This window comes from Staurois parvus, unplaced genomic scaffold, assembly GCF_062004578.1.
Source record: "Staurois parvus isolate SC_StPar_1 unplaced genomic scaffold, SC_StPar_1.0 ptg000012l, whole genome shotgun sequence".
NCBI lineage: Eukaryota > Metazoa > Chordata > Amphibia > Anura > Ranidae > Staurois > Staurois parvus.
In genome coordinates, this window is record NW_028317808.1 from 5398219 (window position 1) to 5425500 (window position 27282).

General features: G+C 39.7%; 1 pseudogene; it reads left to right on the plus strand.

The window, feature by feature from the left end:
• Positions 1-11497: 11497 nt before the first annotated feature.
• LOC149473668 (polypyrimidine tract-binding protein 2 pseudogene) lies at positions 11498-13230 on the plus strand (annotated as a pseudogene).
• The last annotated feature ends 14052 nt before the right edge of the window (positions 13231-27282 follow it).

A 27282-nucleotide genomic window follows, 5' to 3' on the forward strand; every position in this document is an offset into this window, starting at 1 on the left:
GGTCGTCTGGCATGCTGACACTTTTTAGGGGGGCGGAGCGGTGCCGCCACCCCCCCTTCCAAGGGACACTAAGTACAGGGGTGGGCAGGGGCTGCTGTTTCTTACCTGGCTCCGGTCCCACGACGATCCGGTTCAGGAAGCGCGGCTGCTCCTTCATTCGGTTCGGCTACTGGATTTTCGCGCGGCTGCTTGGCTCCACCTCCTCACCGGTGATTGGCTGCCAGGCACACAGGCAGGCAATCGAGTGAAGGAGCGGCCGGTAAGTGTGCTGTACAGAGGTGCTGCTGCAACCACATATGCTGGCTGCAGCAGCACCATACTGGAACAGAGGTCAGCAAGTGTCATTGGTGTCAGTGGGAGGAATAGTGCCCCATGATACCAATGATGGGGCATTATTCCTCCCACTGACACCAACGATGGGGCACTTTTCCTCCTCCCCACTGACACCAACAATGGGGCACTATTCCTCCCCCCCCCACTGACACCAATGATGGGGCACTATTCCTCCCCCCCCACTGACACCAATGATGGGGCACTATTCCTCCACCCTCCACTGACACCAATGATGGGATACTATTCCTCCCACTGACACCAATGTTGGGACACTATTCCTCCCACTGACACCAATGTTGGGACACTATTCCTCCCACTGACACCAATGATGGGGCACTATTCCTCCCACTGACACCAATAATGGGACACTATTCCTCCCACTGACACCAATGATGGGGCACGATTCCTCCCACTGACACCAAAGATGGGGCACTATTCCCCCCACTGATACTAATGATGGGGCACTATTCCTGCCACTGATACCAATGATGGGGCACTATTCCTCCCACTGACACCAATGATGGGGTGCTATTCCTCCCACTGACACCAATGATGGGGTACGATTTTTCGCTCTGACACCAATGATGGGGCACGATTCCTCCCACTAATACCAATGATGGGGCACTATTCCTCCCACTAATACCAATGATGGGACACTATTCCTCCCACTGACACCAATGATGGGGCACGATTCTTCCCACTGGTGTGCATTGGAAGAGGGGCAGTCTTATACGGCGAGTATAGCCCAAACACTACATTTTAACAGGAAAAGTAGGGGGTCGTCTTATATGCCCAGTCGTCTTATACGCCGGAAAATACGGTAGTCTAAATTGCACAGTCCATCATATATGTAGATTTTCAACTCTTTCTGATGTTCTGTCATAGCATCACCATTCAGTCTCGTAATCATCTTAGCAATGTGATCACCCTCCTCCAGATGTGCTCTCACCTGGTATAATGTGACCTTACAATCAAGTATGGTCGATAAATGCCCGTGTCCCTCAAGGACCAAATGGGATATGCCCAGCAAGTAGATTTCTGTCAGGAAGCGAGGAGCCAGACACACAAGGAGGTGCAATTAAAGGTAGGTTTATTAATATAAAAATAAGACAAGAGTCTATGCAAGTCCAACAGCGGAAATCGTAGCCAAAGCCGGGATCAAGAGCCAGGAAGAATTGTCGCCAGAGCTGGGATCAGGAGCCAGGAAGAATCATCACCAGAGCCGGGATCAGGAGCCAGGAAGAATCGTCACCAGAGCCGGGATCAGGAGCCAGGAAGAATGGTCACCAGAGCCGGGGTCAGAAGCCAGGAGGAGTCTTAGACAAAGCCGAGTCGGTATCCAGGAAAGCAATGAGTAGCTAAACAGGAGCTTGCTGCTGTGCAAGAGACAGGACACGAATGCAATGGACACCTACAAACAGCAGACTTATATTTGATAAGCCACCACCTCCTGGGGGAGGAGCCGCAGAGGGCTGAAAGCATAAAGGATCCCACAATGCTTTGCAGACACCTAAGATGGATGCCAGCACATGGAGCAGCACAAGCCCTGAGGAAAGGTAGGACCTTGACAATTTCACCAATGTTTCTCCTTATACACCACTCCACTTCTCCACAGGTTCCCCAGATCTTGTATTCTCATGCCATGTTTAAACCAGCCATACATATAGAGCGAAAATAAATCACCAAAACATAGTGCTTATTTTGTTTAAAAGACTCTCCTTTATTCCCCAATTCTCCAGAATTACACTCACTTTAGAAAGGTGCTTGAAGCCCACCAAACATATCCAGCATGTACAATATATATGTGGCTTCCTCAGAAGAATCTCCCTGAGGAAGCCATGTGACCCTATGGCGTAACACTTTGGGGAGGGGCACAAGACATCCCAACATTCTGTACATGATCAAGAGTGGTGACTATACATGACTGTATTGCCGATACCTACAACTGGTGGTTTTTAATATTGTACATGCTGGATCTGTTCGGTGCACTTCAAGCACCTTTTTCAAGTGAGAGTAATTCTGGAGAAGTTGAAAACAAAGGAGAGTGTTTTAAACAATATAAGCACTATGTTTTTCTCCCCATATGTATGGTTGGTTTAAACATGGCATGAGAATTCAAGATCTGGAGAAGTGGAGTGGTGAAGGAGAAACATTGGTGGAACCTACTTGCTGGGCATATCCAATTTGGTCCCCGAGGGACACAGGCGTTTATTGACCATACTTGATTGTAAGGTCACATTATACCAGGTGAGAGCACATCTGATGGAGGGTGATCCCATTGCTAAGATAATTACGAGCACTGGATGGTGATGCTATAACAGGACATGAGAAAGAGATGAAAATCTACATACAGTGAGGATCGAAAGTTTGGGCACCCCAGCTAAAAATTTGTGTTTATGTGCATAAAGAAGCCAAGGAAAGATGGAAAAATCTCCAAAAGGCATCAAATTACAGATTAGACATTCTTATAATATGTCAACAAAAGTTAGATTTTATTTCCATCATTTACACTTTCAAAATAACAGAAAACAAAAAAATGGCGTCTGCAAAAGTTTGGGCACCCTGCAGAATTTATAGCATGCACTGCCCCCTTTGCCAAGCTGAGACCTGCCAGTGTCATGGATTGTTCTCAATCATCGTCTGGGAAGACCAGGTGATGTCAATCTCAAAGGTTTTAAATGCCCAGACTCATCTGACCTTGCCCCAACAATCAGCACCATGGGTTCTTCTAAGCAGTTGTCTAGAAAACTGAAACTGAAAATAGTTGACGCTCACAAAGCTGGAGAAGGCTATAAGAAGATAGCAAAACATTTTCAGATGTCAATATCCTCTGTTCGGAATGTAATTAAGAAATGGCAGTCATCAGGAACAGTGGAAGTTAAAGGAAGATCTGGAAGACCAAGAAAAATATCAGACAGAACAGCTCGCAGGATTGTGAGAAAAACAATTCAAAATCCACGTTTGACTGCACGATCCCTCCAGAAAGATCTGGCAGACACTGGAGTTGTGGTACACTATTCCACTATAAAGAGATACTTGTAAAAATATGGTCTTCATGGAAGAGTCATCAGAAGAAAACCTCTTCTACGTCCTCACCACAAAAATCATCGTTTGAACTTTGCAAATGAACATATAGACAAGCCTGATGCATTTTGGAAACAAGTTCTGTGGACCGATGAGGTTAAAATTGAACTTTTTGGCTGGAATGAGCAAAGGTACGTTTGGAGAAGAAGGGGCACAGAATTTAATGAAAAGAACCTCGGTCCAACTGTTAAGCATGGGGTTGGATCAATCATGCTTTGGGGTTGTGTTGCAGCCAGTGGCACAGGGAACATCTCACGAGTAGAAGGAAAAATGGATTCAATAAAATTTCAGCAAATTTTGGATGGTAACTTGATGCCATCTGTGAAAAAGCTGAAGTTAAAGAGAGGATGGCTTCTACAAATGGATAATGATCCTAAACACACCTCGAAATCCACGGGGGATTACATCAAGAGGCGTAAACTGAAGGTTTTGCCATGGCCTTCACAATCTCCTGACCTCAACATAGATGAAAATCTATGGATAGACCTTAAAAGAGCAGTGCGTGACAGACAGCCCAGAAATCTCAAAGAACTGGAAGACTTTTGTAAGGAAGAATGGGCAAAGATACCTCAAAACAAGAATTGAAAGACTCTTGGCTGGCTACAAAAAGCGTTTACAAGCTGTGATACTTGCCAAAGGGGGCAGTACAAGATATTAACTCTGCAGGGTGCCCAAACTTTTGCAGACGCCATTTTTTTGTTTTCTGTTATTTTGAAAGTGTAAACGATGGAAATAAAATCTAACTTTTGTTGACATATTATAAGAATGTCTAATCTGTAATTTGATGCCTTTTGGAGATTTTTCCATCTTTCCTTGGGTTCTTTATGCACATTAATACAAAGTTTTAGCTGGGGTGCCCAAACTTTCGATCCCCACTGTATATGATGAACAGTACAATTTGGAATATTTATATATATATATATTAGCACATTATTATATATATATAGCACATCATTGGAAGTGAAGTGCAGCATTTTATTACCATTTATTATAAAGAGAAACTACAACCATCAATTTCAAAGTCTAAACTAACTGTTACATTCCCAGCACATGTATGGAAATGAACTGTCATATTTGCTGGTGCTCTCAACCAAACTGTCAAACCATCAAATGGCTCGTGTCATAACTGATCACATCATGGCAGCATAATAGCAGTTGAAGATCAAACAGATGCTAAGATAGCAGATTCTTTGACTACAAAAAAGATAGAAGGGTTTATATCTGCTTTAGAGGATGAGGGAGTGTCACCTCTTTTTGTTGGATGTCATTTAAATAATACTCCATTTGAAGTGGAGTTCAACCCAAAAGTGGAAGCTCTGCGTATTTGCCTCCTCCTCCCCTCCACTTCCACATTTGCCAGCTTTTGGTGGGGGGGAGCGGGTACCTGGTTTTGACAGGTATCCATTCCCACTTCTGGCTCAGTTCGCCTCGGTGAAGTTCACCGTCCCACTCAACAGGGGTCAGGGTCGCCCTCACCCCCTTGTGACATCATCATGTCCTGTAATTGAACAAAGCATTGCACCTGACCAGTGTTTTTTGTTAATCTAATGCAAAGTTTCATACCTGGAGATCCTGCAAGTAACAACACTTCTGGCTGCAGGCTATTTTAAGCCTCTTCCTTGTAACTATCAGGTTGTCTGTTTGGCTGCCAATAAGATGTATCAGAATGGCAGTCCAACAGCCAACAGAACAAGTGCACATGGAAGACTGACAATGCTCCTGACTAATGTGATTGTCAGCCTGTCTTTGGAATTGCTGCTGCTGGCAGGATATCTAGGTCAGAAACTTTGCAGGAGATTCACAAAAAAATACTTGGTTAAGAAAACTGTTTACAGTGAAACATGATACCAAATATAATGGGAAAGATTTAGTCTTTAAAGCTGAAGTCCAGTTGGAATTAAGAAAAAATAAAAGTCAGCAGCTACAAAAACTGTAAAAACTGCTGACTTTTAAAAAATGGACACTCACCTGTCCCGTGGTGTCCTCACAGCAGCTGGGTTGACCGACCGTCCTGTCTCCTCAGTGCCGGCATCTTTAGTGTGGTCACCCAGCTGTGACAGCTTGCAGCTTCACAGCCGGGTGCCCACTTTGCATGCTCGAGTAGAGCTAAGCCTTGTGAATGGTCCCGTAGTCTTCTGGGACCTGTAACAATGGACGGGGGGAGGACACCTGTCATGAGAGAGAGGGGGGAAGACAACCTCCGCTTCCAATTGTCTAGTGAATCACATCAGAAGTTGGAGCGTTGGAGCGGGTACCTGTCAAATTCAGGTACCTCCTATCCCCCTGCTTCCCAAAGGTGCCAATCCTTAATGGGGAGCAGGGGACAAAGCCTTAAAACGGAGCTTCCCCTCTATAAAACCTCCGCTTTAAAGTGGTTGGAAAGGCAGAAGGTTTTTCATCTTTCTTCAATTGCAATTGCTCTTGCAGTCATTTTTACAGAACGACCATGCCTAGGGAGAGTAGGAACAGTGCTAAACTTTCTCCATTTGTAGACAGTCTGTCTTACCGTGGACACATGAACATCAAGGCTTTTGGAGATACTTTTGTAACCCTTTCCAGCTTCATCAATTCCTGATCGTAGGTCTTCTGAGAGCTCTTTTCTGCGAGGCATGGTTCACATCAGACAGTGCTTCTTGAAACCAGTAAACCCAAAACAGGTGTGTGTTTTTTAAGGGCAGGACAGCTGTCAGCAACACATCCAATATCATCACACTGATTGGAGTCAATGTTGGCTCACTCCTGGCTCCAATTAGCTCTGGGAGAAGTCATTAAGCTAGGGCCTCACATACTTTTTCCTCCCTGCACTGTGAATGTTTACATGTTATGTGCAATTAAACCATTACAACATCTAATGTTTGTGTAGTATTATATTCAGCAGACTGTGTTCTTCTATTGTTGTGACTTAGATGACGTTCAGAGCACATTTTATGCCCAATTCATGCAAAACTCCATGTACTCCCAAGGGGTTCACATACTTTTTCTTGCAACTGTATGCAGTAAGGTAAAAAACCTTCTGCCTGCAGCTTTCCTCGCAGCCGTCCCCCCCCCCCCTCAAATATACACCTAAGCCCGATTTCAATTCAGTGCATGAGAGCCAATGCTTTTTCGTCTGTATCTCTACTCATTGGCTCAGATACAGCAGCAGGAGCCATTGCAGCCCACTGCTGTCACTCAGAGGCAATGGCGAGAAGCAGGGACGGGACCCAGCCGTGTTCTGACACACAGTGCAGCGCTTGGGAGTGAAAAAAACAACAACTTTACACTCTAAAAAATAACTCAAGCGACCTGTTTCCACCACTTAATTAAATGTGTATTTCCAAGATAAAAATCCTAATTTATTGGTTTAAATAAACTTTTTCATTTAAAAACCTACTTTCATGAGTTGTGTTGAAATGATAATGTTGGAAATTACATCAACTTAATATTGTGTGTCATGTACAGTTACATTTCTGCATTCATTGTTGTACAATGGAATTTAAGTTAAGGTACCTTAATAAATTTGACTTGGTAACTTAATTTTGCTCTACATTGAGAGCTGCATTGCAAGTCTCCACCCCCATTCACTTAACACAAATCAAGTCTCAGTTGTTTCAAAAACTGTTCCTTGAACTTGATGGACTGAAAGCCAGTGCTAAAGTAATGGGTCTCAAGTACAGTATTCTCTGAAGAACGTATGTGTTCCATAGCACAGTCATACTCAGATGACATTTTTCACTTTTATTTCAGTTCACAAAATGGTTGTCGCAGGGTAATGCGGAAAGAATATAGCAAATTGTAAGAAAGCTCACAAAATATCAACTTTCAATATCCTCCAATAGTTTCACTATATTGCCACAATTTGTTGCACAATATAGCAAAGGTCTTGTAGAGAAACAGTTTCTGCACCAGACAGACAATATTAAAAAAATCTTAATGCAAAGTGCTTACTCATTCATCAGTACAAGTTTAAGGATTTGATTTTGGTGTGCAAAAAATGTCAATTGTTTAACAATTGGATTGTTGGGCCTTGGTTCACACAATGAAGTGCATGTGAATCACAAAGGAACTGCAACACATTCCTGTGCAATTCACATGTGGTTCAGTGTAATGCAATTTGAGCCCATTCATTTTGAATGAGCTCAAATCACACCACATCGCACCAAAGACATGCATGCACCAATTTTTGAACCACAGTGCAACCAGATTGCATGTTTTGTTTTGTACCATGCAATCTGGTGCCGGCAAATGCACTGTGTTTGCAACACTGACATCCACTGCAGACTGCAAGGGTAGTACGATTTGAATGCGGTGCGCGAAATGCACACAGATTGCGGGGTTTCTGTAACACATTCTAGTGTAAGCCTAAACTGATTAATTCATTTTTGAAAGCTAGTATAAAAAAAACAAAGCTAAAAACTAATACAGAAAATCAATTTGGATCAACTTGATTTTTAACTGCTTTTTAACTTTAAAAAACTTGCTCATAATTGTAGCAATTAAGTACACGTGACTTGAAGGTTTCTTATAAAAACTGGAAAAACTATTTGAATTAACTTAATATGTTTAAGTACTCAACTTAAAAACATGTGTTTATAATGCCAGTAATTAAGTTGGCGGTAAATAAAAATGCATTCATTTCTATCAGAAAAGCTAATTACCTCAATGCAATGTAGTTTGTTGCTTCAACTTAATTTCACCAGACATAGTCATAACTTAAAAAGCTTGATGCAAACTGTTGCGTTAATTTTTTTTGTTGAGCCAAAACATTATTTTTTAGAGTGTACAATCCCTTTAAAACTAGAAGGTATAATGTTATAAAAAGAATATAATTTATTCTCATAAGACAACACATACGCATTTTGTGCTTAATAATTTACTGCAATGATTTTGATGTAGTATACAGTATATATTGTCTCTTCTGGAATTTTCTAAGGGTTTATGCACATTTTCTGTAACTGTTATATCCGATGCAATTGGACATCAACAGATATTGTAGATATTCACATACATATATATATATATATATATATATATATATATATATATATACAGGTGAAACTCGAAAAATTAGAATATCGTGCAAAAGTCATTCCTGAGCCTTTAAATGGTCTCTCAGTCTGGTTCAGTAGGAATCACAATCATGGGAAAGACTGCTGACCTGACAGTTGTGCAGGAAACCATCATTGACACCTTCCATAAGGAGGGAAAGCCTCAAAAGGTAATTGCAAAAGAAGTTGGATGTTCCCAAAGTGCTGTATCAAAGCACATTAATAGAAAGTTATGTGGAAGGGAAAAGTGTGGAAGGGAAAAGTGTGGAAGAAAAAGGTGCACAAGCAGCAGGGATGACCGCAGCCTGAGAGGATTGTCAGGAAAAGGCCATTCAAAAGTGTTGGGGACTTTCAGAAGGAGTGGACTGAAGTCAGTGCATCAAGAGCCACCACACACAGACGGATCCTGGACATGGGCTTCAAATGTCGTAATCCTCTTGTCAAGCCACTCCTGAACAACAAACAACATCAGAAGCGTCTTACCAGGGCTAAAGAAAAACAGACCTGGTCTGTTGCTCAGTGGTCCAACATCCTCTTTTCTGATGAGAGTAACTTTTGCATCTCATTTGGAAACCAAGGACCCAGAGTATGGAGGAAGAATGGAGAGGCGCACACTGCAAGACGCTTGAAGTCCAGTGTGAAGATTCCACTGTCGGTGTCGATTTGGGGAGCCATGTCATCTGCTGGTGATGGTCCACTGTGCTTCATTAAGTCCAGGGTCAACGCAGCCATCTACCAGGAGATTTTGGAGCACTTCATGCTTCCTTCCGCAGACGAGCTTTATGGGAATGCTGACTTCATTTTTCAGCAGGACTTGGCACCTGCCCACACTGCCAAAAGCACCAAAACCTGATTCAATGACCATGGGATTACTGTGCTTGATTGGCCAGCAAACTCGCCTGACCTGAACCCCATAGAGAATCTATGGGGCATTGCCAAGAGAAACATAAGAGATATGAGACTGAACAATGCAGAAGAGCTGAAGGCCACTATTGAAGCATCCTGGTCTTCCATAACACCTCAGCAGTGCCACAGGCTGATAGTTTCCATGCCACGTCGCACTGAGGCAGAAATTGCTGCAAAAGGGGCCCAAACCAAGTACTGAGTACATATGCATGCTTATACTTTTCAGAGGTCCGATATTGTTCTATGTACAATCCTTGTTTAATTGATTGCATGTAATATTCTAATTTTCTGAGATTGTGGATTTGGGGTTTTCATGAGCTGTAAGCCGTAATCATCACAATTATGACAAATCACGGCTTGAAAAATCCTGCTTTGCATGTAATGAGTGTATCTCATATATTAGTTTCACCTTTTAAATTGCATTACTGAAATAAATGAACTTTTGCATGATATTCTAATTTTTCGAGTTTCACCTGTATATATATAAATACATTTATTTATTTCACACAAATGGTTTTAAATGGGTGTCAATATGCGTGGGGAAATTGAAATCCTTTCTTCTTGGATGTCAATAGTGTTGGTAAAATAAATTCTATTCAGCTATGAAAAAAAGCTAAATACTTTTAAAATAATATAATGGATCTGCATATTTGTTGATGTGCATTAATTATACTGGACAGCATGCGCATTTTCGGAAGCAAAAATATGGCTTAGTTAAACTTGTATTTTATATATATTATTTAAATAACTTTTACTTTTGATGTTAAAACCTACAATTGTTTTTCACCTAATTAGATGTTCCTGACAATAAAATATACAGTACCTGCTTTCTACATTATTAACACAGAAACTTACATGCACTAACATACTCAATTTGTTTGATAATACATCTGTGTGCAGTCTATAGGCGTGAACAAGTGAACATGATTATACTAGTGAGTGCATGCAAAGTACACCATGTTCGTAAACTTGCCTTTAGTACATCAGTTCTCAAAAGTCTTTTTATAACTGCCAGTGCACTGCAATATTCCCTTGTGTGCATTTAATTCCAAGATAAGATGCAATAATTCTGCACAATTTAAGAGATACTGGTCTATGACAGTCAAAGTAGCACTGAAGGCAAAGCATTTTTTACATTAATGCATTCAAGGAAATAGGTAAAAATGCCCTGGCACATTTACAACCCCTCTCCCTAAATACTTACCTGTTATCCACTGTCACTGTTATTGGGTCCCTTGTTGATCTGTGCCATTTCCCAAACTTCTAAGAAGGGGTGGTGATAGGCTCCTGCAGTTGTCTGTCAGGAGCTTGGAGGAGGAACCAGGATTGTGTGTTTCAATAGATGCACACAGCCCTGGACAGAAGTATGAACATACAGGTGTATCCTTGACAGCTGGCAAGTTAAAGGAGATATCTGTAAATAGGAAGGGAAGCCTGCGATACAGGGCCTGGCCAAGAAAGCAAAAAAGGCAAATATTCAGTTAAGCAGACTTACATATTATGTGAGTCTTGACTTCTTTGAATGGAGTTACCAAATAGGGTTTAGTATCACTTTACCGGAATAAAGAAGATCGCTATTGTTACTTTTGGTTAATTTGCAAGCAAGGTTAAATAATTCCTACTAGTGACTATTAGGGAAAAAAAAGTTGCTAGTGACTTATGTGAATAGTGGTCTTAATTCATTCAGTGGATTTATTTGAATTAGCAGAGTTTTTAAAAAAAATTAAAATTGATTTTCATACAAATCAGTGGAGCACACCCATTGGTATTAATACAATGTGAAAAAATGCTTCAGAGGAAAACATACCATACCAGCGGTCACCCAAAAAGAATCCCAGGCTCCATGCCTTGCCCCTTGGTAAACTCCGGTCACCTATCAGGATCCAACGTGGGAAGTATAGTACTCATTTACTAGGGTAGGCCATATGGAACATGGGTTCCAGTGACTTCAACTCTTATGTAAATTGTAAACTATCAAATATTTACCCCAAAATATAATCAACAAAGTCTGCTGTGTAAATTATATAACATAAGTGAAGAAAAGCTAAAGCTCAAAGTGAACATTTGTATTTTTGTTTGGGAGAGTGTAATTCCCCTTTTAATGCTACTTTGCAACTGTACATAATGCGTGTGTGAGCGGAACGGCCATGGACAGCATTGTTACTGATGTTGCTGTTGGTGTTAAGAGGGATTTTGATAAACTGCTGTCAGGAAGTTTTCTTAATGGTCCAAGCTCTAACTTAAACAGCATAGTTGTGACTGCCAATGGTAATGATAACAAAAAATTCAAGTGTGATGGTAAAATGGAGAGCAATGCATCCCGGGTGATCTATATTCAAAAACATCCTGGAGAAATTACAAAAATGGAAGTTATTGCTTTAGGATTGCCTTTTGGGAAAGTGACAAACATTCTGATGTCGAAAGGAAAGAATTACGTGTTTTTGGAATGGGCTACTGAAAAAGCAGCTGCCACCATGCTTAAAGGTAGTGGTAGTAAACTCTTTTTTTTAAACTTTTACAGTACCTACAGGTAAGCTTATAATAAAGCTTATCTGTAGGTAAAATTTAAATCTCCTAAATGTGCACCATTTAGGAGATATTTGCTCTTTTTGAGAGCTAGTGCATGTGCTCTGGAGGAATGGGATACCCACCCCATTCCTCTAAAGTACTGTGCCGTGGCTTGGGACTCCCGCCCACATGCGCGGGAGTGACGTCATCATGGCTCAACCAGTCAGGTGGCTGGAGCTCGCGAACCCGAAAGGAAGACTGGGTGAAGATGGAAGCCTCTGCAATGGTGACAGCTCTGTGCTGGAGGAATTTGTTTTAAGGTACGTCCTTCATAATGTGCTAGTATGCAATGCATGCTAGCACAGTATGACATTACCTTGCAGGGGATTTTTTTTTTACTTGCGGTTTACTACTTCTTCAATTATTATACATCAATGACACCACATCTACATAACCAACCAAATTATATTCAGTACTCTAACCATAAAGAGCTGAAGACAGACAGTGTACTCAACCAATGTGCTCAAGCAGTGCTTCATGCTGTATCTGCAGTTCATATTACAAATTGCACAGTGAGTACCATGCAAGAAGTGAGACCACACTGTCTTCAGCACAAAGTCCTGTCCTAAGAATAATTATTGGTAATATGTACTTCCCTTTCACCCTTGATGTCCTTCACCAGATATTTTCAAAGTTTGGTACTGTTTTGAAGATAACCATTTTTACAAGCAAACAATTAGTTTCAAGCTCTTCTACAATAAAAAATGGCATTAGATGGTCAAAATATATACAATCCCTGCTACACCCTTTGGATTGACTTTCAAAACTGGAAAATGTAAACGTAAAATATAATTACAAAAGTCGGGACTATACCCATCCAGACCATCTGGAGATGGACAACGTGCATTAGACCCAACTATTGCTGCAGCATTCCTCAGAGAAACCTCAATGGTGCATCAAGTCCATTGGGGATACCAAATGCTGCAGCTGCCGCAGTCATACCCATATCCATGGTGTGCAAATACTGTTCTTCTTCTCAGCAATCTGAATGAAGAGGTGTTCATGAAGATGTGCAATGTTTTTAGATTCTATACAATAAGAAGGACAGTGAGCTTATACAGACGGTTAATGGAAACCAAAAACAACTGACCATGAGCCACCTCAATGGCCAGAAAATGTACGGAAAAATTATCAGGGTTACATTGTCTAAACCTCAACAGTCCAGCTACCTCAGGAGGGGCTTGATGACCAAGACTTTGCCAGCTCCCCTCTACATTGTTTTAAGAGGCCTGGCTCTAAAAACTCTCAAAATATATTCTCACCTTCAGAAGCCCTTAGTCTTCTTATTTTTTTGCTGGTGTTTACCTATTAGATATTGGTGTACATGTAATGTAATGTAAATTAGCATGACAGAGACATTTTTTTTACAGGTTTTGCTTTCGCTTAGATGACAACAATGGATCGCTATCAGCACATCAGCTTTTTCAGAGATACCATACTGACAGGAAATGCCATGAAATCATTGTTTCATTCCATGTAAACACAATGCTGAAGCATTGTCTTTATGTTGCCTGTTAAAGAGTGCTCTGATGAAGTTTAAGTTTACTTTCTCAGCACATCGCTGTGGTATTTCACCACTGCTGTAGAAAGGTTTCAGCCCATTTGAGTGGTTTACTTATCATGATGATAATGTGGTATGGGGAGAAGAGGTTTCAGAGAAGAGCAGGGAAGGGTTTTCAAGGATGCACACAGGCATCCATTGCCGTAAACCCATGATTCCCAATAGAAAGGGTAATAGGGTATTCCTCTCACATGTGAATTAAAAATAAAAACACTGTCACATAATATTATTTTTTGGAACAATAAAAAAAATGTTCTTAAGCACTTTTGTATTAGTCTCTAATCTTCAATTGTTTTCTGTTATTCACATCATATCTTTTGGGCTGTGCTGATCTGAATAGGTTCATGCAGGCTCAGCACAAGGACACATAGAAAACAATTGTGTGAGAGTTGTAAACAGTCAAATTAATTGTCATTTGAGAAAATTTATGTATTTTTCCTTCTTTCTGATGTACCTGTTCCCTAAAAAACAGTCCTAAAAGTGATAAAAAATTCTCCCTGAGGGTCAAGGAGGGGAAAGTGAAGAGATACATACTGCAAAGTTCCTTTTTTGATGTTTTACAGCACAAGCAATCCTGCAGTTATGGCTGATTTAAAGATGGAATCTTCTTGGCACCTTTCATTAAAAAAAGCCTTTATCACCAATTCTGACTTGGTAATAAATCATAAGAAATTTTCTCCATATGTATCATGGTGTTACGAAACTTTTATGCCTTTCACCATTTATTAAACATGTACATTCTTAGACTTTTTTCTGTGTCCTTGTTACTCAGAATTAAAAGGAAAAGGAATGAGATATTCCTTGTTTTTTAGTTCCTACCCGAGTTATTACTTTTTATTATATACCATTCTAGGGATTTTTCACTGTAATAAGTGATGACAAGTCTTGTCACCACTTATCACCAGCTTTTTTGTATTTATTAATTGTATACCGAAATGTTGGACCCTGGCTCACATTGACAGCCAGTGGTTCCAGAGTGGGACCTGAGAGAACTGCAGAGTCCTAGTGCCATTTTAAAAATAGAACCAGTCTCCAAATCTCACAATTTTAAATCCCCCCATAGTCCTTTGGCTCCTTTGCTCCAAAACAGAGAGTTCTCCCTGTGCCTCATGCCCAGTACATGTGATTGGTGGTCTAACAAGGATCTTCTGCGTAAAGTATTATTAAGGTTTTACATGGTACCGGTCAAATTGGCCACCTATATCCTGGGAGTGTCTCCTTTGTGTTTCAAAGGCTGTGGTCAGGAAGGGACAAGCATACCACATATGGTGGCAGTGTTACAAAGTGAGATGCTTTTGGATCAAAGTTTATAATGCTATTTATACCCTCACTCAGGTTAACCTGACCAAGTCTCCAAAACATGCCTTACTGGGATGCAAGGTGGAGGAAGCCTCAAAAAATCTAAGATGGCTAATGACCTTCTTATTTGTTTCGGCAAAAAACACTATTGCCAAGAATTGGAAGTTAGCTGTAATACATTTTGACCAGCTAAAGCACAAACTTTCCTGGATCAGGATAAACAAGCATTTATCAGCAATCTTAAATGACAAAATGTACGTGTTTGTAAAGGTTTAGGACCTGTGGATTAAATATCTGACAGGTGATCTTTGAATTATACCCGATTGAGAGATCCTCTGGAGGGAGCGTGCCAGAGCGCCGAGTTTCCCCCCCCATTCCTTTTATCCTTCTTTTCTCCTACTTTTTCTGGGCTCTCTAGCCTTTTATTCTAATTTAGTTGTGTTAATGCAAACTCAGGGATAAAGCTTGCATTTGTACAAATAACGGTGTGACCTCCCACCATTTGGGGTAGGGAGCCTGAACTTATAAGAATGTATGGCATACTTCATACCCACATGGCTAATTTGCTATTAATAAGTGTATAAGTACTATACACTTAAAGTATCATACACCTCACTGATAGGCCATCGCCCTAAATCTGTAGGTAACCTGGAGTTTGCTAAAATTGAAATAAAGTTGTGTATTAGACATATGTTTGAGGCTACCTTCATAGTCAATGCAAATTATTAACATTGTGAAGTATAGTGGCTTATGCCTCCTGTTTCTATAAAATGTACTATTTATTATGTCATTATGCTATCTGTATGTGCTTTCATAGTGGATAAACAACAATGTTGTAATGCTCCTTGAAATGTTTTTCTCTTTTTATTGTGGAAAACCTACAATAACAATATTGAAAACAAAAATGGAACCGGGACTCAAATGGTAAAAGAAAAAGTCCAGTTAAATGTGAACTATTACAAAGTTGTACCAAGACCTAAATGAGAACCTTCAAAGACATGTTTTTAAAGTTTGAAAGAGAGTAGTATCATTAAGTTAAGTGCTCCAAAACTATTATAATTGGCTGTCTGTGAGATGAGGTCACAGTAGTAGCCAGTGTGAAATGGAACAGTAGGTTTGTTCCATTTCCTTCTATTTCTATCATAGATAACAAAGATTCCAGTCCAATTCCACTTACACCTGTATAGCTTTCCTGTGGCATTGGCCTTAAATAATGATACAGAAGCACATTTAAACTAGAGTATATTTTTAATTTTTTTTCTCCTCTATACAATGTTCGTGAGAACAGCCAGCAATATACACTCACCGACAACATTATTAGGTACACCTGTTCAATTGCTTGGTAACACAAATTGCTAATCAGCCAATCACATGGCAGAAGCTTAGTGCATTTAGGCATCTAGATATGGTAAAGATGACTTGCTGAAGTTCAAGCCGAGCATCGTAATGGGGAAGAAAGGGGATTTAAGTGACTTCCAACGTGGCATGGATATTGACGAAAGATGGTCTGGTCTGGGTATTTCAAAAATTGCTGATCTTCTGGGATTTTCACGCACACCCATGTCTAGGATTTACAGAGAATGGTCCAAAAAAGAGAAAATAACCAATGAGCATCAGTTGTGTGGACGAAAATGCCATATTGATGTCAGCGGAGAATGGGCAGAGTGGTTTGCGATGATAGATAGGCAACAGTAACTCAAATAACTACTCGTTACAACCAAAGTATGCAGAATACCATCTCTGAATGCACAACATGTTGAACCTTGAAGCAGATGGGCTACAGAAGCAGAAGACCACACAGGGTGCCACTCCAGTCAGCTAAGGAAACGGTGACTACAATTTGCACAGGCTCACCAAAATTGGACAATGGAAGATTGGAAAAACATTGCCTGGTCTGATGAGACTCGATTTCCCTAGAGATGGTTGTGCATGAAAATCCCAGTAGATCAGCAGTTTTTGAAATACTCAGACCACTGAGTCACGTAAATTCCTTTTCTTCCCCATTCTGAAGCTCAGTTTGAACTTCAGCAAGTCGTCTTCACCACGTCTAGATGCATAAATGCACTGAGTTGCTGCCATGTGATTGGCTGCTTAGCAATTTGTGTTACCAAGCAATTGAACGAGTGTACCTATTACAGTGGCTGGTGAGTGTAAATGATAGATTGTCCTTACTTTGTTTGCAATGTAGCAACTTGTAGTTACTTGTAGTAGCAATGTAGTATAAACAAAAATGGCCACACAGAATTTTCTGCAGACCTAGGAAGCCCTAAGTTGTTGCCCCCCCCCCCCCAAAAAAAAAAATTATCACAGGAACATAGTAAGCAATTTACATCAGATTTCATAAGAGTAGGGCAATCATAATATCCAGGCTATGGTCATAAATCATAGCTTGTAGATAGTGAGATGAAATACAGTTTGGCGGGCTAGAAAAGGTCTCGTCAACATGGAAACAATGTACTTTTCCAGAGCCCTCCCCTGGCAAGTCTCCCTTCCCATGTTGAAGGCATGTGACCTGGTATGGTTTGGGGGGATGTATGCTCATCTCCCCTTTTCTGCTCAGGTAAAGGCTGGTATGGAATTTGGGGTGGGGACTGCACACTTTTTTTTTCTTGATTTTTTTCATGGAGTTTCGCCTTAAAATCCATACCAGACCTAATGGGCCTAGTATGAGTTATGAGGGAACCACATGCAATTTTTTTTGTTGTATGTGGGAGTACCCCTTTAATATCTATACCAGATCCTCCTCTAGGAATAAAGGTCTGGCATAGGTGAATGGAATCCTCAGTACAAACAGAATTAATTGGCTTGTAGCTGTTGTTTTGCTGCCATTGTAAACATACTTTTTTCTTTGTAAATGTCAGTTTTCTGTATAGTACATCAAGAAATTGCATGTTATTTAACCTTTTACTGCCACTGACTTGTGTCGCTTTTCCGTTATTTTACCAGCTGCTAACGCAGTTGGGAGTGTGTGTGTATATCTCACAAGCCAACTGTCTAAAAGACAACTGATGTCTCATTAAACCTGTCACCCGTCACAGCATTATATCACACAAGAAAGACATATCACATAGGTGTGATATAAATAAAGGCTTTTCTAAATCCCCTTTATTGTACCATCTATGCTTCCTGGCCATAGTTCAAAGGCCACGCAGTGCATTATGGTTTATAAAAACCCTCTTGGGCAAATCTGCACAATAAATTAAATCCCAAATCCACAAGTTTTAACTTAGGGTAGTGGTGAACTCTAACTTCATTCCTACTCACTTACAGTGTATAGACACAGGTCTTCATCAGGTTCTACCTGATTATAGTCAGGTGTTTGGATGAATGCCCAAAGAGAACCTTTAGTTCATTGCTACAGTACAAAATTGCTTTTAACAAAATTATATATTATGTATTAGCATACATCACAAATCACTTTTAAGGATTGGTATGTGCCCCATGTTCAACTTTTTACTTTTTTGATCTGGAGCTTCCAACACATAAAAAAATAATGTATTAATAAAATGTAAATAGACCATATTGCTAGAAAAAACATTACATTAAAATAAATACAATTAATTATAATAAATAAAATAAATAAAAATATTAAAAGATTGCTATAAAAAAAGAATGCTTAGGCTGATCTTCAGCCAAACCTTTTTCCCCACCCCCTGTTCCCTTACCCTACCACTACCCTTTAACTAATTACTAGGATTAAAAAATACCATTTTACCTATCTGATGTTCATGTGGCCAAGTATTCTATGTGCTGTAGAGTGGCAGGGTCTTTTTCCAGGTGTCCATGTCTCTGCCTGGGTGATGATGTGGACACCATTCATTGGTTGTTCAGTGGTGGGGTCCTCTTTGGTTCCAGACAACTGCAAAAGCATCATAATATCATGACAAGTGGCTGCAACAAGACCAAAGGGAGGCAGGCCTGGACTGCAGCACTGGATTACCAGTCACCTCTTCTAGAAGAGGATGGTGGACTCAGGTGAGTATAAAATAGCATTTGAGTTTATGTGCATTTGTTTTTGTCTCTTTAAGGTCATTAGAATGCAATTAGTGAGTGATACAAATGGATGCACTTTGGAAATCACTGAAGAATTTAACATTGTTACATAAATGAACTAAATAAAAGTGAAACACACATGTAATTTTGACTGTTTAAAATTCTATCTATATGAATGTGTTCTTTTTTCTGTTGTTTTCTGTCATTAGCACAAGTTAGGGGAAAATGGATGTAGTTTGACTGAAAAGAAACTCCATCATTTAAAGCAGAAGATTAAATATAAAAATCAAAAGGCTAAATATATAAAAGCTGCAAACACAACAACACTGGCTGCAGTCTGTAACCTACATCTGGTACCACAATGCCCTACATTGTAGAATTTGCTATCATAAAATAGAAACACAACATATTAAGTTAATTAATGACAACCTATGATAGTCAAAGATGCAAGCTTTAAATAATGTAGTATCTGCTTGGAGCATCCATTTTGATCATCCATATAAAATTGGTGTTAACAGACAGATTGTTACTGTTTATCCTTGATATTGCCATATGCACTAAAATGTCAGTTCCTGCAGTTCGGCACAGTGTGACAGGATATATAAAGTGCCATTTGGGGAAATTGCTTTGGCTGTGTATGAGAGTTTCATTAAACTGGAATTAGTATTCAGTGGATAGTTTGTAAGGTTACACTGGATAAATGGTCCAGCAAATGGTGGCAAATGAGCTACAAAGAATTTTATATTGGAAAGGTTTTATATCTATTATGTGGCAATTTAGAGTGTATAAGAGCGTGTGTTAGAAAACACATTGAACTATATTAAAAGTATCTTTATAAAGTATACACACTCAAAAATGTATATTCATGCTTGGCATTTTTCAAATGAAATGTATATAAATGAATTAAATATGTAGAATGACTGCAGGAAATGTGCACTTGCAGGATCCTATTTATGCTTTGCGTGGCCAATACACAAAATGACACCATGCTGGGCATTACGTGGAACTGTCATTGCTGTATAACCCCAAATGCTGCATCATAAGACATACTGTATAAATACAACTCCCTGTGGATCAAAACCAAGTCTCACTGCCATCCCGTATACATAAAATTCAAAAATGAACACTAATATTGGGAATAAATACAAAAATCAGAGCAAACCAATAGAAGAGGCAGAAAAAAAACACCATTTATGAAATTATACCATTCATATCAGCCAGGACTTCTGACTATTTTTTAAATATTATATGAAACAAATAGAACATTTTAAAACTTGGATTCAGTTATATACAAATTATTTTAGATGACTGTAGGTTTAAGCCAATATAGCTAATTTCACTTGATATGTGGTGGAATCATTTGTTTTTATTTTTAAAAATGTATTCATAAAAATGTTCACTATCAAGGATTCATTTGTAAAAGAGGTACCAGTCAGGCAAGTTCTGATCCCCAGAAATATACTTTCATTCTGCAGCTCTGTAAACATTTGGGGTTTTCATGTTGCACTGAGATCAGCAAAAATTAGCAGTACTTTATAAATAGGAAGTCCTTACAGAATGTCCATAACAGTAAAGCATAATCTATTACCCAGTTGTTGCCCACCCACAGTACATTTACTGCGTGCGGGAAGCATGGCTAGGCTCGATCATGTACATGTATGTCTTCCAGACATGCAATTGCTCTGTTCATTGCACACAGTAGATTACGGATCCTGATACCTGGCTGCTTTCAGCGGTCGGTGGATCATTAGATCGCTACGCCATTCATTCACAGCAGCTGTGATTCCTATAGTGATGCTATGATTTGCCCACAGCTATCACATGGCACCTGGGCCAATCACAGCACCCTGTACCATGTGATAGCTGTGGGTCGATCACAACATTACTAGAGAAAGCACAGCTGTTATGATTGTAAGCCATTAATGACAGTTCGAAACACTGCTGTTACAGTGATCATCACTGTGTAGTACAGTGTCAAAAAAGGGTTAAATGTTAAAAAAAAATGATAAAAATTGTTTACATTTTTGTTTTTTATTTTTAACATACTGTCACCAGTAAGTAAAAAAAATGTTATTAAAAATAAAAATGTATTTAATTTCTTAATATTCAAAAAAAGTGTGAAAAAACTCCAGCCTCTTACTTAATACCTCAGACTATCTTCTTTCCAAAAAGGGGGTATTTGGGGGGTATGTGTACTGTCCTGGTATTTTAGGACCTCATGAGGCTATCAGTATATCAAGACTTAAAATATATCAATATATCAACTTTAAAATATATATACCAAAGTTTGTAGACGCTAGAATTTTCGCACAAACAAATTATTATAAACTTATTGGGATATTTGGTAGGACAATATATCGCTCTTTACTGTTATGGACATTCTTTAAGAACTGTGGGGACAATTCAATAAAGGTTATCACATGCGTTATGTTGGTCAGGTGACCACATACCACATGCAATACTGAAAATATCAATTCACTATTGCTAGTATGCAATATTTACCTCAAATAGCAAAAACGCTTGGTAAATACTGCATAAAAAGACCTTAAAGTCAATTCACAGAAATAAACAAATAATTAAATGCATCCGGTAATTAAACACTTAACCACAACTAGTTTTACTGCTACAGGGCGGCCCTAATGTGCAAAATCATGTATTGGCTCTCTTCTGCTGTGAACACAGCAAAAGCTGTTCTGTGAGAATCACCGAATGGATGTTTGCTGGCGCCTGCTAATCGTCTGGCAGGGGCAAAGAACAGAGCTCTGCCTAAGTAAACAAGTCAGAGCTCTGTTCTGCTATGTTGGGAGTGAAAGACCGTGTGACCCTGTGAAGCTTCCCATAGTACCAGCACCAGCTAGTGTACACAATTCACATAGCTAGGTAAACATTTAACCCTTTGATTGCCCTAGATGTCAACCCCTTCCCAACCAGTGTCATTAGTACAGTTATCAGTGCATATTTTTAGCACTGATCGCTGTATTAGTATCACTGGTTCCCACAAAGTGTCAGTTAGTGTAAAAATGTCCGCCGCCATCACCACCGCCATTACTAGTACTATAATGTTTTTTTTTAATTCCAGTATATATACCGCCATTTGTAGATGCTATACGTTTTCTGCAAACTAATTAATATACCTTTATTGGGATTTTTCTTTACCAAGAATATGTACCAAAATACATTTTGGCCTAAATTTATGAAGACATTGGATTTAAAAAAATTTTTTGAGATATATTTTATAGCAGAAAATAAAAAAAATTTTTTTTCAAAATTGACGGTCTTTATAGCAAAAAAAGTAAATAATCTAGAGATGATAAAATACTACCAAAAGAAAGCTCTATTTGTGGGAAATGCGTATTGCACAAAATGGCCTGGTCAGGAAGGGGGGTAAATCTTCTTCCGGAGGTCAAGTGGTTAAGTAGTGGTCAAGGCATACAGTTTGTACTGGTTGTTAAGGAGCAGGCGGCTGCTGGTATCCTTAAAGTGGTTGTAAAGGCTCAAGGTTTTTTACCTTCATGTATTCTATGCATGAAGGTAAAAAACCTTCTCTGTGCAGCATCCCCCCCCCAGCCCCCCTAATACTCACCTAAGTCCCCTCTTGATCCAGCGATGTGCACTGGAGTCTTGGCTATCCTGGGACTCCCTCTCCTCATTGGCTGAGACAGAATCGGGAGCCATTGGCTCCCATGGAAGTCAATTACAGCCAGTAAGCCAATGAGAAGAGATAGAGGGAGGGGCTAAGCCACAGATTCTTGTGTGAATGGACACACAGAGCAGCGGGTGCCCCCATAGCAATCTGCTTGCTGTGGGGGCATCTGACAGGAGGGAAGGGCCAGGAGCGCTGATGGGGGACCCGAGAAGAGAAGGATCTGAGCTGCAAAACCACTGCACACAGCAGGTAAGTATGACATGTTAGTTTTTTTTTCTTTAAAAAAAATAAGCATTTAGAATCACTTTAACAACCAGTAACTGTCATGGTTGTTAAGGAGAGGGTGGCTGTCTTGTCCTTAACCACTTGCCCTTCAGAGGATTTACCCCACTTCCTGACCAGACTTTTTTTGCTATTCGGCGCTGCGCTAATTCAACTGGTAATTGCACGTTCATGCAATGCTGTAGCCAAAAGAAATTTATTGTCCTTTTTTCACACAAATATGGCTTTCTTTTGCTGGTATTTGATCACCTATGCGCTTTTAATTTTTTATGCTATAAACAACAATAGTCTGAAAATTTTGACAAAACAACAATATTTTTTACTTTTGGCTATAAAAAAATATAGTAAACTCAAAGTTAGTCATAAATTTAGGCCAAAATGTATTCTGCTACATGTTTGTGGTAAGGAAAATCCCAATAAGTGGATACTGCAATTTACGCCATTTTTTGCTATACAGCATTGCACTAGTTTAACTGACAATTATGCGATCATACAATACTGTACATAAATGAAATGTATGTCCTTTTTTCACACAAATAGAGATTTCTTTAGGTGGTATTTGATCAACTCTGGGGGTTTTTTTTGCGAAATAAACAAAAAAAAACGAACATTTTGGGGGAAAAAACAATTTTTTCTCATTTCTGTCATAAACAAATATCCAAAAAACTCAAATTTCGTCATAAATTTAGGCCAAAATGTATTTTGCTACATGTCTTTGGTAAAACAAATCCCACTAATGGCATACTAATTTGCATGTGTGAAAGTTATAGTATCTACAAACTATGGCATAGATACTGGAATTTACACAGCTTTTACTTTCTGACTGCAAATTTCGTGAGGTGCTAAAATACCAGGAAAGTACAAACACCTCCAAATTACCCCTTTTTGGAAAGTAGACACCCTAAGATATTTGCTGAGAGGCATGTTGAGTCCATGGAAGATTTTTTTTTTTCCCACAAGTTTTTGGAAAATTACAAAAAACTTTTTTTTTTACACAAAGCTGTCACTTAAATACATTCTGCTACTTCTGCCAAGTATGGGGATACCACATGTGTGAGACTTTTTGGGAGCCTAACCACATACAGTAGCCCAATATCCAATGGCCACTTTGAAACCCTGTAGGTATGTAACTTCTTCATTTCACTTCCTCCCTACCTATCACAGTTTTGGAGGCCCTGAAATGCCAGGATAGCACCAAACCCCCCCCCCCAAATGACCCCTTTCAGGAAAGTAGACACCCCAAGAAATTTAAAAAGAGGCATGGTGAGTATTTTGCAAATCTTATTTTTTTCACAAGGTTTTGAAAAATATAAAAAGAAAACAAATTTTGTTTTCTTTCTTCATATTCCAAAAACTTGTAGCAAAAAATGAGATCTGAAAAATACTCAACATGCTTCTTATCAAACTGCTTGGGGTGTCTACTTTCTAAAAAATGGGTCATTTGGGGGAGTTTGGTGCTATCTTGACATTTCAGGGCCCCCAAAACTGTGATAGGTAGGCAATCTGCTTTAAAAGCCTTTTCAGGGCCTTTACAATCTACTATATTTGACTCCCAGAGGAGTTCTAGTGCTATAATTACTGCCCTTGATCTTATGTTCACAGCAATACACTTGCATGGTGCAACAGTTGTTTTCATACTGGCACGGGGTGAACGCTTGCGCACGCAGAGAGGGCGGCGAGGGTGCTTTTTTTCAGTTATTTTGATTTTTTTCAATTATTTTTAATTATTTTATTAGTTATTTAATTATTTTGTCAGACAGCCCTGAGGAAGTCACATGATATTGTGACGCAACGCGTCGGCTTGACGTGGTGACGCATTTCCGGCGTGGTGGCCATTTTGGTACACCTGTGTATTCAGCTGTACACCCACACAGACATATCCTCATCTGAAAGCATGAGGTTTTCTTGGACTGGCTGCTACGTAAGTGCAAATGCTTATATGTTATCTGTCCCTATGGTATGAATACAAATTACTGCACTATGGGAGGATTCATTTTGTCTCATTTGAGAGATTGATACTGCAACATTTTCCTGGAGAAGAGCCAGAGTGGGAATACTCATTTCTGAGAAAACAACCTTTGGAGTGATTTTGTGCTTGGAGGATCCGTGAGGGGGATCCACTACTGCTCTTTGATCCGCAAGGGTCGAAGGGATGAGGTGAGAGGCTTATCCAGATGGTGGTTGGATTCTCAGATTTGCATACACTCAGAGATCTGCACGAGTTTCACCTATGGTCACTAACAGTAGTATTTGGAAGCACTGTTTACTGTTTGGTCACCAGCAATATTTATTGGACTTTGAAAAACACTGTTGCTTGTACCATTGTTATGGTTATTTCACTTCACAAGAGGCACGTGTGATTATATCATATATATGTGTATGTTCGGTTTATACATATATATATGGAAATGTTTTTTTCACATGTTTTGAGCTATCTATTATATTGTGTTGATTTTATTATTGATGAGCACTAATTAATATTAATTAACACTGCCACATTTATTTATTCTATATGAGATTTTGTGATTTCACATTCATATATATTTTTATGTGCATATATAATTTGGGTGTAGCGCTACATTCTTTATTACATTTATTTATCACAATCACTGGTATATGATTTAATGTTAGCAGCTTCCCTTGGGATTTATATACACATTTATTTATTTTTATTAGTTTAAAACACTTGGGAGCGCAGGAGGTTCACACCACTACTGCCCTGTAGCAGTATTTCTGCTATAGGGTGGATGAGAAGAGGTTAACAACCAATGAGCCATCAGCTGTCAGCAGGGAACCACACTGAATGTAAAAAAAAAAAAATATCTGGCAATTAAAAATTTAGGAAAAAAAACAACATGGGGTCCGCCCCCATCCATACCAAGCCCTTCATGTTTGGTATGGATTTTAAGGGGAGCCCCCATGCTGGGGTCCCCCAAAATCCATACCAAACCCTTATCTGAGCATGCAGCCCCCCAGAACACCTTACCCTTATGTTGATGAGGGCAAGGGCCTCTTCCCCACAACCCTGGATGGTGATTGTGGGGGTCTGCAGGCATGGGGCTTATCAAAATGTGGAAGCCCCCTTTAACAGGGGGGCCACCAGATGTGAGTGAGTCTGGAGTACATGGTAAAAAAAAGTGTAGCGTAAAATAACATAGGAGGCAGTTTTTGACAAGTCCTTTATAAAAAAAATTCTAAAAATAAGTCCCCTCGGTGAAGATCCAACCTCAATCATGATGCCAGCCACCACCGCTGACCCGAAAAAAGAAAGCTCTACTCTCAACGAAGGCTTTTACAGTCTGACAGCTCCATCACCTCACAGTTCTTAAATAACTAAAGGATGGGGCTACCCAGTGACGTTGCCGGGTGACCCAGCCCCCTTGTGATGTCATCGGCCCAGTATGCCCCAAGAGCTCTCTGCCCTAAAACACCCCCCCCCCATGTTGAGGGCATGTGTCCTGCTAACTCCTGCGGCATTTTAACCACTTGCCCTCCTGAGGATTTATCTCCCTTCCTGACCAGGCCATGTTTTGCGCTACAGCGCTGCGTTACTTTAACTGACAATTGTGCGGTCATGCAATGCTGCACCCAAATGAAATTTAGGTCCTTTTTTTCCCACAAATTGAGAATTCTTTCAGTGGTATTTGATTGTCTGTGCATTTTTAATTTTTTGCGCTATAAAAAAAAAGATCGACAATTTTGAAAGAAAACTATATTTTTGACTTTTTGCTATTAAACATGACCAATAAAAAAATTTAAAAACTCAAATTTCATCACAAATTTAGGCCAAAATGTATTCTGCTACATGTCTTTGTAAAAAAAATCCCAATATGTGTAAATTTATTGGTTTACGTGAAATTTATAGCATTTACAAATAGCGATAAAGATACTGTTTTTTTTTTATTTGTACTAGTAATGGCGGCGATCAGCGACTTAGAGTGGGACTGTGGTGGGCATTCTGACACTGGGGGGAACTGACTTGGTGTCACTGACATCCCCAGTGACACCAATACAGTGATCAGCACAGTGGCTAAATGGTTAGCATTTCTGCCTGGCAGTACTAGGGTCAGTGGTTCAAATCCCAGCGATGGCACCACCTGCCTGGAGTTTGCATGTTCTCCCTGTGCTTGCGTGGGTTCTCTCCCACATTCCAAAGACATGTTGGTAGGTTAATTGGCTCCTGTCTAAAAGGACCCTAGTACATGTATGTATGAATGTAAGTTAGAGACTTTAGATTGTACACCCCTTGAGGGTTAGGGACTGATGTGAATGTACAATATATATGTAAAACGCTGCGTAAATTGACGGCGCTATATAAGTACCTGAAATAAATAATAAAAAGCACTGACAATGTACCAATAACAATGGGCAGGAAGGGGTTAACATGTGTAGCTATCAAAGGGTTAGATGTGTGTGTTTTACTGTGGGGCTGTGTGTGTGCTTCACTGTAAGCACACTGCTCTGCATGGCTATGCTATGCACAGCCATGCAAAGCAGTGTGCAGGAGCTGACAGGGAAGAGAACTGTTTTGTTTACAAACAGTTCTCCCCCCCGTTGGAGATGCTCGGCAATCACCAGGCGCT